This window comes from Geotrypetes seraphini, chromosome 8 (genome assembly GCF_902459505.1).
Source record: "Geotrypetes seraphini chromosome 8, aGeoSer1.1, whole genome shotgun sequence".
Lineage (NCBI taxonomy): Eukaryota > Metazoa > Chordata > Amphibia > Gymnophiona > Dermophiidae > Geotrypetes > Geotrypetes seraphini.
In genome coordinates this window covers 22,372,932-22,385,110 of record NC_047091.1, presented here as the reverse complement: position 1 = coordinate 22,385,110, position 12,179 = coordinate 22,372,932, and the positions used below count along the sequence as shown (strand labels likewise).

General features: G+C 45.9%; 1 protein-coding gene across 2 annotated transcripts in view; it reads left to right on the top strand.

Moving 5' to 3' along the window:
* Positions 1-12,179, top strand: part of ZMYM4 (zinc finger MYM-type containing 4) — a 157,293-nt gene that overhangs the window by 83,385 nt on the left and 61,729 nt on the right. The window lies entirely within an intron of this gene.

Below are 12,179 nucleotides of genomic sequence, written 5' to 3'. Positions count from 1 at the left end.
CCTTAAGATGGGATGAGTCACTGCAAAGAAGAGCAGATGGCAACCACAGCAGACACAGAGGGCAACCAAAGCAGACATAGAGGGCAACCACAGCAGACACAGAGGACACGCAAGCAACAAGCGAGCAAGGGTAGCAGGTTTAAAATCAGGAGAGGGACCTCACAGTAACACCAAGGACACTATGTAAGGAAACAGGGAGAAGCCACTTCAGACAGCAGACCGGTGAGAAGACAGCAATGAAAGCAGTGGACAGAAGTAGGATTTTGAGCTACCCAGTTTTCTGCACCGTTTGCCATATGTATGACTACCTCCCCTCTGGCAGGTGGCCTTATGTATGCACTCAGTGCGAGGAACTGGAGGGCCTGAAGAAACAAGTCAGACTCCTGGAACTAAGAAGCACTTTGAGCAGTGGAGGAGGAAGACAGAGGGGCAGAAAACTTCAAGACAGAGGAAACCATTGAGGAAGAAGTCCGGGAGTTAGAGAAGTTCATCGAGGAGGCATACAGAGAGGCCGTGGAGAATCACCAGCAACAGTGGAACTGCCAAGATACACCTACAGTGAGTAAGGACCACTTGGAGGACAACCACAAGGAAGAAATGGGTGAGACAGCAGTGGAGGGAACCCACAGGAAGATGAGTCCGCTGCAAGCCAACGCCAGGATGAGGGAAGATGGAAGTGCGCAGAGGACACGGACCTTCAGCTGGAGAGATGGACATACACCAGGGACATGGACCTGCAGCTGGAGAGACAAGAGAAGATAAAGAGGACAGCAATTGTCATGGGGGACTCCATCATCAGACAAGTCAACAGTCACATAGCGGGAGGAAGACAGGATCGGCTGGTGACCTGCCTACCCGGAGTCAAGTTAGAAGATATAGTGAGCCGCCTCGACAGGATCATCGACAGCGTGGAAGAGGAAGATATGGCGGTGGTGATCCATGTGGAGACAAACAATGTGAGCAACAGGAACTACAGCAGAGAAGGACTGAAGGACCAGTTCCAGATGCTAGGAGGGAAGCTGAAGACCAGAACGCTGACGGTAGCATTCTCAGAGATCCTGCTGGTACCAAGGGCTGACAAGAAGAGGCAGACGGAGCTGCAAGAAGTCAACGCGTGGATGAGATGTTGGTGTGAGGAAGAAGGATTCCACTTCATGTGCAACTGAATGACGTTCTGGGGGAAGAGCAAGCTATATGGGAAGGATGGACTCCACCTCAGCGGAGACGGAACAAGGCTACTTGCAAGCAACATTGAGAGAAATTGAGAAGTTATTAAACTAGGAAAACGGGGAAAGCTGACAGTCGACCAAGAGTCGATGGTTCGGGAAATGGTATATCTAGAGGATACCGTGCAGGAAGATAGCGGGGAAGACTCACCGGATCATAGGCAAGACAGAAATCCTGACGGATCGAGACTCACCGGATCATAGGCAAGACAGAAATCCTGATGGATCGAAAGGGACACAAGAGGGAAGGAAATGCAAGAAAGTAAAAGGCCACAAACTCAAGTGTATGTACACGAACGCAAGGAGTTTAAGGAGTAAGATGGGGGAATTGGAAGCTATCGTCAGCATCACAGAAACATGGGGGAATGAGGAAACACTCTGGGACAATCTGCTACCGTGGTACAAGCTATACCGCAGAGACAGAGTAGGCCAAAAAGGTGGGGGTATTGCCTAATACATCAAAGAGGGAATTGAATCTACCGGAGAGAACATACCGGAAATGAAAAATAAGGTAGAGTCTCTATGGGCCAAAATTCTGGGAATAAATGGAACGGAAACGAAGATCAGCAACTACTACCGACCCCCAGGGCAATCCAAAGAAACTGATGAAGAAATCACGGACGAGATTAAACACAACTGCAAGGGAGGCAACGCAATTATCATGGGTGACTTCAATTATCCGGGGATAGACTGGAACCTAGGCACCTCCCGCTGCAATAGGGAGACCAAGTTCCTGGATGCTGTAAGCCAGTGGTAGGCAAACTCATTAGTCAAAAGAGCCAAAGAAACGATTAAGATTTATTTTGAGAGATAAATTTCTTTTCAAGAACCATGTTTTTAGGAGTGAGTTTAAACTAACTACTAACATTAAATAAAACCAGAAATCATCATCATAATAATCTTATTGACAAAAAAATATTTTTTTACATTAAAATAAAAATATGACAAAACACACATTTAATGTGAACAATGGCCTTATCAGAGCGGGGATGCTGCATCAGCTGTCAGCGGTGTACGTGGAGGATCGTTCAGTCAGGGTAAATATTACTTCTTTTTTGAACATCTCCCCTGCTGTAGCTAGAAAGGATCCCCAAGCCTCACCAACTGACGGCCTCCTCCTCCCCTCCAACTTCCCAAGTTCTGCAGCTGGCAGCAATATTGCAGAGCTGCTGCCTTCCCTCCTCCCTGCCCCTCCCCCACCTTGGCTTTCATGCATGCATGAAAGCAGTGGCAGCTTGAGGATATTGCATTGGCTGCAAAGCTTGGAGATTTTGGGTTGCCAGACTGAAGGAATATGTCTTCAGGTGGCAGGGCTTGGGCTGCCACCTGTTCAAGTATTTGTAAATTGCATTCAGGTAGGGAGAAACTTTGGTGCCTATCTACTAATTTTGGGCTCCAGAACCTCCCCTAAATCAGCTGTATATTGACTATGCCACTGAATACAAAAATAATAGTGATGCACATATCCCAAAACTAACATATTCAAAATAAAACAATTTTTTCTACCTTGTTGTCTGGATATTTTGTTTTTCCATCATCTTGGTCCCAGTTTCTCTTTCTGATGACGCCAAACTAAGTAATGTAGTGGGCAAATGCACAATAGATGATGTTTCAATGCCCGACAACATGATGCACGACCTACTCCTACTGGAGCGCTGGTCTAGGTCCTGGCAACTCAGCTTCAATGCCAAAAAATGCAAAGTTATGCACCTGGGCAGCCAAAATCCATGCAAGACTTACACCCTAAATGGCGAGATCCTAACAAGAACTGAAGCAGAACGTGACCTAGGGGTGATCGTCAGTGAGGACATGAAGGCTGCCAATCAAGTGGAGCAAGCTTCATCCAAAGCAAGACAAGTCATAGGTTGCATACGCAGAGGCTTCGTCAGCCGAAAGCCGGAAGTCATTATGCCATTGTATAGATCCATGGTGAGGCCCCACCTGGAATACTGTGTGCAATTCTGGAGACCGCATTATCGCAAGGATGTGCTGAGACTGGAGTCGGTTCAGAGAATGGCCACTCGGATGGTCTCAGGACTCAAGGATCTCCCATACGAGGAACGGTTAAACAAATTGCAGCTATACTCACTCAAGGAGCGCAGAGAGAGGGGGGACATGATCGAGACGTTCAAGTATCTCTCGGGCCGCATAGAGACGGAGGAAGATATCTTCCTCTTCAAGGGTCCCACGACAACAAGAGGGCATCCGTGGAAAATTAGGGGAGGGAAACTACGAGCTGACACCAGGAAATTCTTTTTCACAGAAAGGGTGGTTGATCGCTGGAATAGTCTTCCACTACATGTGATCGAGGCCAGCAGCGTGCCTGATTTTAAGGCCAGATGGGATCGTCACGTGGGATCTATTCACAGGGCAAAGGAAGAGGAGGGATCTATTCACAGGGCAATGGTAGGGGAGGGACATTAGGGTGGGCAGACTGGATGGGCCTTGGCCCTTATCTGCCGTCTATTTCTATGTTTCTATGTATCTTCAACTAATTCACTTTCCAGTGTCGGCTGTTCATTTTTTCTCCTCTCTTGTTCCATTTCCTCCTTATGCTTGTTTCCAACGTATTGATTTTTCCCTTTCAGCTTTCTTAACTTTTTCTTTTTTTTTTTGCCTCTGTCCACTCAAATCTTGCTTTCTTTCTCACCCTTCTTTTTAAATGTTCAGCTACCTCTCAATTCTCCATCTTCTCTCAGTCCCTAGCTCTCCCATTTCCCATCTCCATTCCCAGCCTCCTATTTCCTGCTATCTACTCTCCATTACCACATTTCTATCACTGTACTCACTGCTCTCTCACTCATCTAATCCACATGGCTTCCTACTTTCAGAATCCCCCTCTCCACTGGTCAGGCTATAACTCCCTGTCCCTTTCGTTCCATCCCCTTTCTTATCCCAGCTCTCTTCTTTCCTGCCCTCCCATGGGTCCATCTCTCCTCCTATATTCCCCATGGTCCAACATTTTGCTCCCTCTCTTTTCTGGTTTTCTTCTTCCCTCCCTCCCTTGAGGCTGAACAATGAAATGGTCACAGGCCTAAAATTTCTCCCTACCTCCCTTCCATCCCCAGATCCAACTTCTCTCCCTTTCTCTTCCCAACTGCCTCCCACCCCATCTCTCCCCCTGCCTGCCTTCCTCCCCCAGGTCTACCATTTCTCCCTTTTTCTTTCTGGTGTTCCATGCAAGGCCACAACCATTATCTCTACTCTCATAAAGCCATCCTTAGTGCTGATGGAGCCCTAATTGCCAAAGCATCTCACATGGAAATTTCTTTTCCTACTTACAACTCAGTTAGAAGGATCTTTAAGCATTGGTTAGAATCTAACTCATTCAAAATAGCTGGCTCCTTTGCTGAAGTCATCTGCGGTCAGTATCTGCTCTTTGCGCACGATTTGCAGCTGATTCGGAAGCCTTCTCTCTGACATCAGAGGGAACGCTTTTGACACGGCCGCGGGTCCAACACCGCTCGCATATGACTGCAGCAAGAGAGCCAGCTATTTTGGATGAGTTTTAGGGAGCCGGCCAGAAAACTACCTACAGAAGGGAGGGAGGGAGAAGCTGGGCCGCACAAGCCGCATTCTCTAGCAGAGCCGCACTCAAGTGGCTAAAGAGCCGCATGCAGCTCATGAGCCACAGTTTGCCGACCACTGCTGTAGGCGATTGCTTCCTGAACAACTCGTCAAGGAAAATACGAGAGGAAATGCAATTCTGGACTTAATTCTAAATGGACTATGAGGACCGATGCAAGGCATAGAAGTAGAAGGAACGCTGGGAAGCAATGATCACAATATGATCTGCTTCAATCTGGACACGGGGGCAGAACATCGATCCAGAACGACGGCCATGGCACTAAACTTCCGAAAAGGAAATTATGAAGCGATGAGAGTCATGGTGGGGAAGAAGATTAAGAAGAGGATAAGCACTGTAAAATCGCTAGAGCAAGCATGGTCCCTTTTTAAGGACACAGTCACCAAAGTGCAAAATCTATATATACCACGTATCAACAAGGGATCCAGAGGAAAAAGAACAAGGAACTGGCGTGGTTCACTGTAGCAGTGAAGGAAGCAATCAGAGATAAGAAGACTTTGTTTAAAGAATGGAAAAGGTCAAAAATGGACAAAAACTGGAAAAAGCACAAACATCATCAAAGCAGGTGCCGTAAGGCAGTAAGAGGGGCCAAAAGAGACTATAAGGAAAAAATAGCCAAGGAGGCAAAAACCTTCAAGCCATTTTTTCAATATATTAAGGAGAAACGACCTGCGAAGGAAGCGGTGGGGGCTGTTTGATGACCATGGAATAAAGGGAGTGCTAAAGGAGGACGAAGCCATCGCTGACAAACTAAATACATTTTTTTGCATCTGTATTTACAGAAGAGGATATACGCAACATACCGGAAGTTGACAGGCTATACACAGGAAACAAAGACAGGAAATTGACAGGGTTGACGGTCAGTCTAGTAGAGGTATGCAGGCAGATTGATAAGCTTAAAATCGATAAATCCCCAGGATCAGATGGTAATAAAGGAACTGAAAGGGGCTATAGCTCCAACTGCTCCAACTAATAGCCAATCTGTCGATCAAATCAAGAAGGATTCCGGAAGACTGGAAAGTGGCGAATGTTACGCCGATCTTCAAGAAAGGTTCGAGATGAGAACTGGGAAACTACAGACCGGTGAGTCTGACCTTGGTCCGGGAAAGATGGTAGAGGCGCTAATAAAGGACCGCATCATTGATCACCTAGACAGACACAATCTGATGAGGACCAGCCAGCATGGCTTCAGCAAAGGAAGATCTTGTTTGATGAACTTGCTGCACTTCTTCAAGGGAGTAAACAGGCAGATAGACAAGGGCGAAATAAGATTGGGATCAGTTATTACATTAGCAAGCAGATTCTAGATAGTGGGTTGGGTAGAGATCAGTCATTATGAGGAGAAAAGGTAAGTCTTAACATTCTTCTGCAGTTGTAATGGGAGGGAACTTGATGTAATTATAGGGGTAGACTATTCAAGACTCTGGGGCCCAGGGATTCGAAGGTGGACCGAAAAAATTTGTTTTGTTTTTTTAACATGTTGTTAACATGTTGAGGGGAGGGACAGCTTAAGGTGTTTCATCTTTCTTGTGTTATGGCATGAACGAGGAATCTTGATGTCTGATAACTAGTCCGCCAGAGTTGTCACCATAAATTGTTTTATAGACCATGCAGGCGATCCCCTTTATCCCCTACTCCCTTCAACCTATACACTGCCTCTCTTGGAACACAGCTAGATAATCTAGGCATAACCATCTATAGTTATGCGGATGACATAACCATTCTCTTACCATTTGATCAGTCAAAGACCACCATGACAAATATACTACACCGAACACTAGAAACTGTTACGACTTGGATGAAAGATCACAAACTAAAACTCAACCCTGACAAAACCAAATTTATCCTCCTTGAAAATGACAAAATCCCAACCATAACCAATATAGAACTCAACTCAATCAACTATCCCATCCAAACCACTATAAAGTTACTAGGAATGACAATAGACAGATGCTGCTCCATGCAACTGCAAATAAATAAAACAATACAGAAATCCTTCGCAGTCATGAGAAACCTGAGACAAGTCCGGAAATTCTTTGAAAGAACACAATTCCAGCTTATAGTGCAATCCCTAATCCTAGGACTGCTAGATTACTGCAACATTCTATACCTCCCCTGCCCCACTACTATGACCAAGCAACTACAAACAATCCAAAATACAGCTCTGAGACTCATCTACTCACTGAGGAAACATGACCATATCACAGAAGTGTACATCAACTCACACTGGCTACCAATCCAAGAAAGAATACTATTTAAATTCTACTGCATGTTATTTAAAACCTAATATGGAGACAGCCCATCCTACCTAAACAACTGCCTCATCCAAGCAACCTCAACCAGACACAGAAAAGCGCACTTCCCATTCATACCCCCCCCCCCCCGATCAAAGAAGTAAAACAGAAAAAACTACACGATGGCCTCCTAGCCACTCAAGCCGCAAAACTAGATAACCAGGTCTCTAACCTATTGATAACCACCCCAGACTACAAAATATTCAGAAAAGAACTAAAAACCATACTCTTCAAGAAATTCCTGAAACAATCCTGACATGATCCACTCTTTACAACTCTTGAAATGACAAAAGATCTACTCTCTACAACTCTAGAAAGGACAAATGTTCTTCCATTGTACAACCTGAAAAACAACAAATGATCTTCCTTAGTTTCCCTTTCTTCCTAAATCTCTATCTACTCCTCTCCATTTTTTACCATTCAAATACTGACAAATGTTCTACTCTTTACAACTCTTGAAATGACAAATGATCTACTCTTTACAACTTTAGTTCTTCCATTGTAACCCCCCTTTCATAAATCTTTTGTAATCCGCCTTGAACCGCAAGGTAATGGCGGAATAGAAATATGTAATGTAATGTAAAGTCTAATATCATTGGTAGCCAATGCAGTTTTACCAACAGTAGGCTAGTCCTTTTGAATTTGCCTACTTTGAAAATTAATCTGTCCGCAGTATTCTAGAGTAGTTGCAATCTCTTGTGTTCCTTCTCAGTGATGCCATAGTAGGAGTTGCGGTAATCCATTATCCCAGGACAAGCAGGCAGCATATTCCCACACATGGGTGACGTCACCGACGGAGCCCCGCAGCGGACAGCCTCGAAAGCAAACTTGCTTGAAGATCTCGAACTTTCGAGCACTGCACCGCGCCTGCGCGCGTGCCTTCCCGCCCGAACTAGGGGGCGCATCTCCTGAGAGGATCCTCAGTTCGTTTATTTCCGCGGAGACAAGAAGACACGTTCTCTTGCTCTGCAGCAATTGCCTTCTCATCACCGCGGCTGTTTCTTTTTATTTTAAAAGTCGGTCGCTGTGCTTATTTCTCTTTCTTTTTCTTTTCTTAAAAAAAAAAATAAAAAAATAATATATATTGTTTTTCTTTTTCTGTTCGGCCGTCGAGCTTTGGGCCTAGGCCTAGGCTCCTTCGTTCGACACGGACTTTATTTTTTCCATGTCCCGGCCTCTTACCGGGTTTAAACGTTGTCGACAGTGTAATCGGGTGATTTCTGTCACCGATCCCCACTGCCGTTGTTTACAGTGCCTGGGTTCTTCTCATTCTCCAGAAGATTGTCATCGCTGCTTCACCCTTACTCCTCGAGCCTTTCGTCGACGTTGTGCTCAATTTTTTCAACTTTTCGGCATGGAGCAATCTTCGGACCCGGCCTCGACCGTAGCGGCTGCTCCGGTCTCGAAGGCTTCGACTCCGATGACATCGACACCTGTGGTCTCGAAGGCCTCGACCCAGGCTCCGGCTGGAGTTTCGGTCTCGAAGGCCTCGACCTATTCTACCTCGGTTACCTCGAAGACGACGCCATCCACGAAGTCTTCTACGGGGGGTAAGTCTCCGAGTTCTCTTTCAGGTGCCGTATCCAAGAAGCCACCAGAGTCCTCGGCACGTCCTCCTTCGAAGCGTACCTCCAAGATAAGGGAATACTCACCTTCGAGGTCGCCCTCTTCGGAGCGTACTGCTGCACCTACGAGGTCAGAATCTTCTGTCTCGGTGCCGATGCTAGAGGACATGTTGAAATCTATACTCACAACTCAGATTTCCTCCTTGGTAGCTCAATTGGTCCCGTCCTCGACCTTGCCTCGGACTGATCAGCCTGTCACTCAATCAGAGCTTCCAGTCTCCCGAGGCCGATCCCGGACACCGAAGAACATTTCTTCATCAGAATCTTCTCCGGGCTCACCTCCTCCGAAGCATCGATCGAAGCATTCAAGACCTGTTCCTTCTAAGCTTCGGAGGGAGTCTTCGAATTTGGATACCGAGGCTTCTTTACCTTGTTCTTCGAAGTCAAAGTCGAAGCATGGATCTCGACGAGCCTCGACTCGAAGCCCTTCTCGATCCAGAACACCGTCGAAGCCAGTCCGTCGAGACAGTCCTACACATACCTCGACTGTAACTCGTACACCTGCTACTTCTCCTTCCAGGAGTTTGAAAAGAAAGCATTCTCTTACTCCAACTCACAGTGCAGCTTCTTCGGTCACTCTGCGTCTGGAATCAGACCTTTCACCATATTCTAGAGAGGCTTCTCCATCCTATTCAGTTCAGCATAAATCACGCAGTGGTTCTCCTGAGGAAACATCTGATCCAAAATCAGTTTCTTTTGCCAAATTTATCTTTGACATGGGCCAAGCTCTCAAGATAGACCTTCATTCAGACTCAAAATATACTCCTGAGTATTTAGCAGATATGGAGCTTCCCCATCCTCCAAAAGAGTCACTCAGATTACCTATGACTCCTGTTCTACAGCAGACCTTCACTCGCAATATGGAAACTCCTTATTCTATAACTGCTATCCCATCCAAATTAGAATCTCGTTATAGAACGGTCCCATGTAAAGGGTATGAAAAGTCTCAACTTTCTCATCAATCTCTAGTTGTAGAATCATCATTGAAGAAAGCACATCCCTCCAAAATCTATGCTTCGGTTCCTCCTGGTAGGGAAGGCCGTACCATGGATAAGTTTGGACGTCGTTTATACCAGAACTCTATGATGGCAAATAGAGTTCTTAATTATAATTACATATTTACGTCCTACTTCAACCATTTTTTAAAGATTTTATCTTCATTTTACCCGGACATCTCTACCAATCGCCTATCAGAATTTAAAAATATCCTTAAGACTCTTTCTCAGTTGAGACTTTTCATGCTACAAGCTTCCTATGATGCCTTTGAACTCTCGTCTAGAGTGTCGGCATTTGCAGTAGCCATGCGTAGATTAGCATGGTTACGGATAGTGGACATGGATCCTAACCTTCAGGATAGATTGGCTAATCTTCCTTGTCAAGGAAATGAATTATTCGATGACTCTATTGAGGCAGCTACAAAGCGTCTTTCAGAACATGAGCGCTCTTTTGCTTCCCTCATTCGTCCAAAACCTAAACCTGTACCAACTAGAGGTTTCAAACAAACTCCACGTCGCTATCCGCAGAAAACAACTCCTGCTTTTTCTAGACCTCCTGCTCGTCGGCCTCCTCCACAACAACGACAACAAAAGTCTCAGACCCCTGCTGCCACCAAGCCTGCTCAGTCTTTTTGACAATCTCGACATGAGCATTCAAATTTCTCTGTTTCCAAATTCTCCCCTCCCCATAGGGGGTCGCCTGTCCACATTTTATCATCAATGGGAGTTCATCACATCAGATCTCTGGGTACTTACCATCATACGGGAGGGATACTCTCTTCGACTCCTTCAGGTGCCTCCAGATCGCCATCCAAGAGAGTGTCTTTCAAATCAGTCGCATCTTCCTCTTCTTCTTCAAGAAGCTCGAACTCTTCTTCTTCTGCGAGCAGTGGAGGAAGTTCCTCTCTCCCAACGGAACTCGGGATTCTACTCCCGTTATTTTCTAGTTCGCAAAAAGACGGGGGATTTGCGACCGATTTTGGATCTCAGAGCTCTCAACAAATATCTAGTCAAAGAGAAATTTCGAATGCTCACTCTGCCAACTCTATATTCCTTGATGGATCAAGGGGATTGGATGTGCTCCCTCGATCTCAAAGAGGCCTATACTCATATCCCTATTCATCCAGCATTTCGCAAGTACCTCAGATTCCAAGTAGGAAATCTTCATCTTCAGTACAGGGTTCTCCCCTTCGGACTGGCTTCTTCTCCCAGAGTTTTCACAAAATGCCTTGTGGTTGTGGCTGCAGCTCTTCGCAACCAGGGTCTCCAAGTATTTCCATACCTAGACGACTGGCTCATCAAGGCTCCCTCTCTTTCAGAGGTTATTGCAGCGACCCAACAGACTATTCTTTTTCTACAAAGTCTGGGATTTCACATCAATTTTCCCAAATCTCAGCTGACTCCTTCTCAGTCTCTCCAGTTCATAGGAGCAACTCTGGACACCATCAATCTGAGAGCATACCTCCCACAACCACGTCAGGAGGCTCTCCTTCAAATTTCCCAACAATTCTTCCAACTTTCCACTGTTCCAGCAAGGAAAATGATGGTTCTACTCGGTCACATGGCTTCTACAGTTCACGTGGTTCCTTTTGCCAGACTTCACCTTCGCATTCCTCAATGGACACTGGCATCTCAATGGCAACAATCAGTGGATCCTCCAACTCGACTAATTTCCATCACTCCTTCATTAAAGAAGTCTCTCCGTTGGTGGATGCTCTCTTTGAATCTTTCAAGAGGTTTACTGTTTTACCCTCTTCCTCATCAGAAGGTCCTCACAACCGACTCGTCAATGTACGCATGGGGAGCCCATGTGGACGGTCTTTGCACTCAAGGGCTCTGGACCCAAGCAGACCGGAAGTGTCCTATAAATCTGTTGGAACTCAGAGCGATATTCTATGCTCTCAAAGCTTTTCAGCATCTACTTCACGACATGGTGATCCTAGTACGTACCGACAATCAAGTAGCCATGTATTATGTGAACAAACAGGGAGGGACGGGATCTCATTCCCTCTGTCAAGAGGCTCTGAAATTGTGGCAGTGGGCGATTCTTCACAACATCTTCCTCAGAGCAGTTTATATTCAGGGTCAACACAACTGTTTGGCGGACAAATTGAGTCGTCTTCTACAACCTCACGAATGGACACTCAATTCTCCTACTCTTCGCCAAATTTTTGCTCGTTGGAGGACTCCGCAGATAGATCTGTTTGCGTCACCTCTCAACTTCAAACTGCCTCATTTTTGCTCCCGCATCTATACTCCTCAACGTCTCGAAGCGGATGCGTTTCTACTGGACTGGAGGAATCAGTTCCTTTATGCTTTTCCTCCGTTTCCTCTGATTCTCAAGACTCTGGTCAAGTTAAAATCAGATCATGCCACCATGATTCTGATAGCTCCTCGGTGGCCCAGGCAACCTTGGTTCTCCCTTCTACTTCAACTCAGCACCAGGGAGCCTC